Below are 7,757 nucleotides of genomic sequence, written 5' to 3'. Positions count from 1 at the left end.
AAACAATGTTGTGACAGTTTCAGGTGGACAGCAAGGTGACCCAGCCAGACATACTCATGTCCCCCCAAACTTCCCTTCCATCCAGGCTGCCACATAACATTGAGCAGAGTTCCATGTGCTATACGGTAGGTCCGTGTTGATTATCCATTTTAAATGTAGCAGTGAGTACATGTCCACCCCAAACTCCCTAAGTATCCTATCCCCTATCCTTCCTCCAGTAACATAAGGTCATTCTTGGAATTTGGGATTTTAAAAAATTGTCCAAAGGATTTGGAGATTTTATTTTCTTGGTGTCCAAAATCATTGGGGACGGTGACTGCAGCCATGAAATTAAAAGATGCTTGCTCCTTGGAAGGAAAACTATGACAAACCTGGACAATGTATTAAAAAGCAGAGACATCACTTTGCTGACAAAGGTCCATATAGTTAAAGCTATGGTTTTTCTAGTAGTCATGTATGGATGTGAGGGCTGGACTATAAAGAAGGTGGAGTACTGAAGAATTGATGCTTATCAACTGTGGTATTGGAGAAGACCCTTGAGACTTGGACAGCAAGGAGATCAAAGCAGTCAATCCTAAGGAAATCAAGTCATTGGAAAAGACCCTGATGCTGGCAAAGATTGAGGGCAGGAGGAGAAGGGAGCAACAGAGGATGAAGTGGTTGAGTGGCTTCACCAACTCAATGGACATGAGTTTGAGCAAATCCAGGAGATAATGCAGGGCAGGGAAGCCTGGCAGGCTGCAATCCATGGGGTTGTGAAGAGATGGACACAATATAGTGACTAAAGAACCGCCAAAGAAGGTAAGCTCTGTAGACCCAGATAATGACAAGCCAGACTATTTCTGACAACCCCAAACTCGAGCATACTAGTTCCTCCTAGAAAGGGACCTGGAAAGATCTGACTCATGGCTTTCACTTACCAGTGAGGAACCCAAGGCCTGGAGACTGAGGAGCTTTCCCAAGACCGCAGAGTTACCGAGAGTCTCAGGCAGCATTCAGCTCTCCATGGGTCTCTGTTCCAGGAATGGCCACACACTGGAACAGCAAACCCAGGCACTCCGGAAGAAGCCTGGACACGAAGATGCCCGTGTTCAGCAGTGACCCAGATCTCAGCACTTTCTGAAGCAGATCTTTGATATCAGCTCTGAGTGTTCTTTCCTCTTTATCTCACTATTTGTGGTGCCTACTGCTCATTTGCATTCAACTCAGCTCGTGTTTTCTTGGGAATGAGCTTAACCTATGCCTGGCTGGTGGGAAGCAGCGGGCTGTAGTGCAGGGAGAGGGTGATCCTGGTGTTGACACCTGGGGGTACCGAGCAGGAGAGCTTGGTCCTGGTCAGGGGAAGCTCAGGCTTGGAGCCCGGTGTCCTGGGTTTAATGCCAGCGCTGCCGTGAGCTCCTTCTGTGACCTTGGGGCTTTTGCTTATTCTCTTCATGCCTCAGTTTCCTCACTCCTCACTCAAGGGTGATAATATCACAGCTATCTTTGATGAGCAGGTTGTGACTATTAAATCGGTTTGATGCCCATCAAGACCGATGTCCACACCAGACTGCATACTCTGCAAATGTTCACTCTTCGTTGGTGGCAGGCCTGGGGGCAGATTGCTTAGGATCCTGCCTTTCTTTTCTCTTTCCTTTCTTTGTTCTTTTCATTCCCTCCTTTTTTCCTTTTCTTTTTCCTTTCTTTCTTTGTTCTTTTTTTTTTTAACCCTGAGGGTTATAGAATTCTGCTTGTGCATTCCAGCTTCTTCCACACTGAGAGAAGAAAATCATTAAATAGGAATAATTGAGAAATAAAACACACAGAAGTGAGCAACCAGGGGGACTCTGTGGGTGGATGTCTGTATACAGGTGCTTTGAAAGATTATATAAAAATAATGACTCTGATTATCATGGTTTAATAGTTTTCACTAATTCAGTTTAGAATGAAATAGTGAGCAGTATAAATTGTGACTATTTATTTTAAAAATTTTGATTCATTTATTTATTTGGCTGTGCTGGGTCTTAGTTGCGGCCAGAGGTATCTTTAGTTGAAACATGCAAACTCTTAGTTGTGGCATGTGGAATCCAGTCCCTTGACTAGGGGTCAAACCCCTGCATTGGGAGTATGGAGTCTTAGCCACTGAACGACCAGGAAAATTCCCATGACTTAAAAAAAACAACAATATTTTAGTATTTTCAGTTTTACAGTGGATCTTTAGCGTGACAAAGCACCCCTTCCTAGATGCTTTTAGAAGAATTAGGAGGGTAAAGAGCTCAGTGGCTGAGAGTGTAAAGATTCTCACCCTCAAATAGTCAGACTCTCTAGGCTTAGATCCTGGGTTTCCTACTTGCTTTTTATGAGGTTCTGCGGAATTTATTTGTTTGTTTTTTTCTAAGCTTCACTTTAGTCTCATACAAAATGGGCTAATTGTAGTTTCTTTATCATAGAGTTGTATCAAATAAACAAACCCAGACTTGGAAAAGGGAAACTATTCAAAAGGACTATTGCAATGGGAGAATCTCCAATCTCAGAAATATGATGGCATCTCAAAAATAAATTTAAAAGGCCTTTCCTTTATGGGAGGGGTAAGTAGCAATTGGAAGTTAGGTGAGCAAGTGTGCATGATGGCTGGGGTCTGACAGTAACAGTGTCTAACTGGGGCAGCCCATTTCCCAGATAAGCTGAAGAAGGAATGTTGTAGTGCTTGCTCAGGCTTGGAAGCGAGCAGAGTTCATGGTCTTGTGGGGAGGAGAAGAGCCTCATTAAAGCTCCATCAAGACAAAGCAGTGGGTAAGCTATGGGCAGTTGTGAACACTTGGCCGGTTGTTTGGAAGATTAAGTAAATTCTCCATGTATATCACTTGCCAAGATTTCTGGGTATATATGAATGCCAAGGGGAGAAGGCAATGGCACCCCACTCCAGTACTGTTGCCCGAAAAATCCCATGGATGGAGGAGCCTGGTAGGCTGCAGTCCATGGGGTCGCTAAGAGTCAGACACAACTAAGCGACTTCACTTTCACTTTCCACTTTCATGCATTGGAGAAGGAAATGGCAACCCACTCCAGTGTTCTTGCCTGGAGAATCCCAGGGACGGGGGAGCCTGGTAGGCTGCAGTCCATGGCGTCACACAGAGTCGGACACGACTGAAGCGACTTAGCAGCAGCAGCATGAATGCCAAGTTCTTTTTTTTGTTACAAACGCTTGACTCTAAAATGCTAGAGAGTAGCTTTTTTTTTCCTTTGAGGAGAATAATTTTAGTCATGGAACCATAACCAGGGTAACAGCCCATTCAGTGAGTATTTATTGGGTTGGCCAAGAAGTTCATTTGGGTTTTTCCCAACAGCACACAGAAAAATCCAAACAAACTTTTTGGCCAAGCCAATACTATGTTTCAGGCCCGGTGCTGGGAAGAGGCACAAACATTGAGACAGAGTTTCTGAGTTTGAGGAGTTCTCAGTCCAGAGGGAAAGAAGGAAGTGTTACGTGATATAACCTGCAAAGGGCAATCATTCTCATATATACGGGATGTCATGGGAGAATATGGAGGGGTTGTGACTTAGCTGGAGGTACAGTGATGTACGAAGAACAAGATGAGAACTGAGTTGAGTCTTGAAGAAGAAGCTGTTACCCTGATGAATAGTAGGGAGAGAGTGTTCCCAGGCAAACAGAACACAACATACAAAGCCAGGGTTTCAAAGGGTGTGGGGGGTGCCCAGGACATCAGGCAATTACTGGATCCCTGAGTTTTGGGCAGAGCAAGGACAGAAGCCAGTGGGAGTTAGGTGATGGAAGCCATAGAAAGGGCATGCGAGCATGCTTAGTCGTGTCCGACTCTTTGTGATCCTGTGGACTGTAGCCCTCCAGGCTCCTCTGTCCATGGGATTCTCCAGGAAGAACACTGGAGTGGGTTGCCATTCTTTTCTCCAGGTGATCTTCCTGACCCAGGGATTGAACCTACATCTCTTCCATCTCCTGCATTGGCAGGTGGGTTCTTTACAGTAGCACCACCTGCGAAGCATAGATAGGGCAGGGGCATGCTAAACTTTGTGTTTAGGACATGTTGCAGCTCACTCCTACATTTCTGTGTCTACCTGATATAGATGATGACTGTAAAAAAAAAAAATTAAAAAAACCATTCCCTTCTCCCAACTAAGACAAAGATTTCAGGACAAGCCTGTATGGAAGGACTGGGAGAGTTCAGCTTAGAAATGTTGCTTTGAGATACCAATGAGAAATTCAAAAACAGACATGTAGCAGGCAGGGCAGTGGTCTGGACTGGAGAAAAAGACATGGAGGTCATGAGCATTGTCATGAAACCACAGCAGTGAAGATCACCTGGGAGCATATTTAGACCGAGAAAAGCAGTGCTCAGGGGCTTTCCTGGTGGCTCAGTGGTAAAGAATCCGCCTGCCACTGCAGGAGACAAGGGTTTGATCCCTGATCAAGGAAGATCCTACGTGCTTTGGAGCAACTAAGCCCGTGTGCCACAACTATTGAGTCTGTGCTCTAGGTCCCAGGGGCTACAACTACTGAGCCCACACACCACAGCTACTGAAGCCCTCTTGCCCTAGAGCGTGGGCTCCGCAATGAGAGAAGCCATGGCCAACGAGAAGCCCACGCACAGCACCTAGAGAGTGGTCCCCTCTTGTCACAACTAGTGAAAAGCCCTCGGGCAGCAAGGAAAACTCAGCACAGTGAAAAATGAATAATAATTTTTTTTAAAAAAAGCAGTGCTCTGAAGTCAGAATGTTTAAGGAGCAGTGTATCTCCTTTTCAATGTATGTCACTTGATGATGGGCCAATATTTGCTTATGGACTTACGAGAGGATTCAAGCAGTCACCGAGCACAGTGTGTGTAAACACTGCATTGGTGTCCAGGAGAAAGAAGACTCCTCAAGCAGCAGATGAGTGATCCTCAACATGAGTGAGTTTGCCCCCTCCCAACTCCTCCCAGGGACACTTACCAACATCTGGGGATATTTTTGGTTGTCACAACTGAAAAGGAGAGGTTGTTACTAGCACCTGGTAAGAAGAAGCCAAGGATGCTGCCAGACATCCTATAGTGCACTGGACAGCTCTCCTCACACCAGACAAAGAATCATCTCGCCCAGACGTCTCATGAGTGGAGGCTGAGAAGCCCTGATCTACCCTAAGAAATAGGGCATGTACACTGGCAGTCCTCAGCCTTTTTTGGCACCAGGGACGTTTCATGGAAGACAATGTTTTCACAAACCAGGGGGCAAGGGATGATTTCAGGATGATTCAAGCTCATTTCATTTATTGAGCACTTTATTTCTAACCTAATGCCGCCGCTGATCTGATAGGAGGTATTGGTCTGAAGCCTGGAGATTGGGGATGCCTGATATACACAGTCAAGGAAGTAAAAAAAAAAACTTCCCTTCTCCCATCTGAGTGTGGTGGCTTTGTAATGTTAGCATGGCTAGGGCAAACTGCATGCCCCAAAGTTATGTTTCCCAATACGGTGCACCACAAGAGCGATTCCTGCCAGCCCTGGAGGGCAGACAAGAAGCAGCAGCACCTTGAGGTTCCTGTACTTTGTCGTTGACACAAGGGTCTACATCTGCTCACCTCTCCTGGGATCAACAGCTCTTCTGACCCCTGGGCCCACCATACCCAGTGTGTTTATCTCCCCTGGTTCCAGCTTCCTGAGGACACCATTCCGCTGAAGCCAGAAGCAGTGAGAACTGCCACGGGTCTCAGTGCCTCCTCGTGGGCTTCAGCTCATGCTGTGGGTTCCAGCTTGTTCACGCTCTCTCACCCCTTACATCCATCTTTCCTCGCAGATTCTGCCCTGTGGACTTCAAGCCCCAGCAACAGACACTGAGACAACAGTTGGAAACAGTGGTCCCCAACCGTTTTCATATCAGGGGCTCGCTTTGTGGAAGACAATTTTTCCACGGGCCAAGATAGGTGGGGGTAGCTTCAGGATGATTCAGGGCATGACATTTATTGTGTGGTTTATTTCTCTTATTTTTACATCAGGTCCATCTCAGATCATCAAGCACTAGATCCTGGAGCTTGGGGACCCCTGGTCTATCAGAGAATGCTTACCTAGCTACCACAATTAGTAAAGGAAAATCCTTGTAATTTATACACACAGATCTTTAATCTCTGATTGAACCATGACTGACACGGGGTAAGGTGGACATCAACCAATTAGTATTTTTAACACAGGACAAAGTAATTTTGTACAAAGGCAGACTTTTTTCTTTCCTGGGGCCAATCTCAATGGTTCTCTCCCATGACTTTTTCTAAACCCTGGGTCTACTCTTTCCTTTTTGCCCCTCCTCTTCCTCATCTTTCGCCTGTTCTTTCTCTTTTTTTATTTGTTCTATTTCACCTTTTAGATGAATATCCTCCATAGATACCTCTGTCACCTTTAGGGTTTAGCATGTACTCCGTTAATTAATATTCATCAGTAAAGTGTGAGCTCCCGACAAGCTGTCACGGGGTCCAACCCATTGTCATCCTTGATGCCCACAAGCCTGTGATCTCAATCAATGGTTGCTCAAAGAGGCTGGATTTTAGCATCACTTGGTGAGCTCGAAACACTACAGAATGGAAAAAAAATAAAAAAACTTTCATGCCTCATGTCTAGATTTTCAGATGTCGTAGGTCTAAGCTGGGGTTCAGGAATCATAGTTTTAGAACATTTCCTAGGCTATTCTAATGATCAGCTACGTTGGAAAACCAGTGGTCTAAACTGATTTGAAACACATTGCATGTAAGTGTGTGAGCGTTTGCATTCATAGTACCCCTTTGAGATCTTTTTTCAAATATTTTTTTTATGTGGACCATTTTTAAAGTCTTTAATGACTTTGTTACAATATTGCTTCTGTTGTTTTTTATGTTCTGATTTTTGGGGAGTGAGGCATGTGGGATGCTAGCTCCCCAACCAGGGGTTGAGCCTGCACTCTCTGCATTGGAAGGCAAAGTCTTAACTACTGCGCCACCAGGGAAGTACCCGGGCACCGCCCCCCCCCCTCCATCAAATGAGATCTTAGTTGTCTGTCTGGCTGCCTTTCTTCCTTCAACTTGGCACTCTCTGGCCTCAGAGTTCTCATTACAGTGAGGGCAAAATCACAGCATGTCGTGTCTTCAGTGCCCAGCCTTGAGTGGCCAGCACTATGATTAGTAACTGTCTTTTTGGTGACTCTGAGAAACCCATTATTGGGTGTGCCTAACTTATATAGTGCTGCCCATCGGCTTGGCAGGTGCAGAAGTGAGATGCTAGCTGGTGTCAACCTCTGAGAATCCTCCTTGTTATACATCAGTAATGTGGACAATCACACAGATCTTTTTGTTTCCCCTTGAGGGGCTTCAACATTTCTTGGATGATTGATTGCTTTTCAGTAGTCCTTTATACAGATGGAGGAACTGAGGTTTAGGAAGTAACTTTCCCAGGATCCCCAAGCTGACATGTGGATAGATGGGGTTTGAACTCAAATCAGCGGAATGAATTTGATTCTATATTAGTGCCTGATTCATAAGACCAAAGCTAATGTCCTAATATAACATGTAGAACTGATCATACAAATCTATTACCTTAATCCTGGGCCATAGGCTGACAAAATGATTACCCAAATCAATTTTTTAAAAACATTGCTTTTGTTTGCTCAAAGGAAGCATTTGTAGAAAACATGAATTTTCATTTAATCTTTTGCCCCTCCTTCCTTGCAAACATATAACCTTTATTATATCACCTTTGAATTCTGATTTTAATTTAATACATAAGGAAACCCTAGTAAATGAT

Source organism: Bos grunniens, chromosome 1 (assembly GCF_055505025.1).
Source record: "Bos grunniens cultivar Pamir isolate PY7600 chromosome 1, Bosgru_T2T1.0, whole genome shotgun sequence".
Lineage (NCBI taxonomy): Eukaryota > Metazoa > Chordata > Mammalia > Artiodactyla > Bovidae > Bos > Bos grunniens.
Note: the sequence above shows the minus strand (reverse complement) of the source record.